Genomic DNA, 887 nt, shown 5'->3' with positions numbered 1-887 from the left:
CGTACCCTGGTGTAACTATCTGTTATGGTTACGGTTAGGGTTAGGGTTAGGGAGTAGGCGTAGCCCGTAGGCGACTCCCTAGACTCGTTAGTGGAGTAGGCGAGGTAGGCGAGGGCATGCGTGCATGCGTGTGTGTGTGCGTGCGTGCGTGTGCAGGTACACGTGTGTGCATGCGTGCGTTGGTGCGTACGTGCGTGCGTGCGTCCGTGCGTGTGCGCGTACAATTGCGTGCATGCATGCATGCGTGTGTGTGTATGTAAACGTGCGTGCATGCGTGCGTGCGTGTGTGCGTGCGTGCGCGCGTGTGTGCGTGTGCACGTATACGTGCGTGCGTGCGTGCGTGCGTGCGTACACGTGCGTGCATGTGTGCGTGTGCACGTACACGCGCGTGCGTGCGCGCGTGCGTGTGTACGTACACGTGCGTTCGTGCGTGCGTGCGTGCGTGCGTGTGCAGGTACACGTGAGTGCGTGCGTGTGCACGTACACGTGCGTGCGAGCGTGCGTATATGCACATATACGTGCGTGCGTGCGTGTGCATGTACACCTGTGTGCATGCGTGCGTGCGTGTGAACGTACACGTGCGTGCCTGCGTGCGTGTGAACGTACACGTGCGTGCCTGCGTGCGTGTGTGAGTGCGTGCGTGTTCACGTACACGTGCGTGCGTGCGTGCGTGTGCACGTACACGTGCGTGCGTGCGTGTGCACGTGCACGTACACGTGCGTGCGAGCGTGCGAGCGTGCGTATGCACATACACGTGCGTGCGTGCGTGTGCACGTACACCTGCGTGCGTGCGTATGCACATATACGTGCGTGCGTGCGTGTGCACGTACACCTGCGTGCATGCGTATGCACATATACGTGCGTGCGTGCGTGTGCACGTACACCTG

The sequence above is a fragment of the Priapulus caudatus genome, unplaced genomic scaffold (genome assembly GCF_000485595.1).
Source record: "Priapulus caudatus unplaced genomic scaffold, Priapulus_caudatus-5.0.1 Scaffold1343, whole genome shotgun sequence".
Lineage (NCBI taxonomy): Eukaryota > Metazoa > Priapulida > Priapulimorpha > Priapulimorphida > Priapulidae > Priapulus > Priapulus caudatus.
This window is presented reverse-complemented; position numbering follows the sequence as displayed.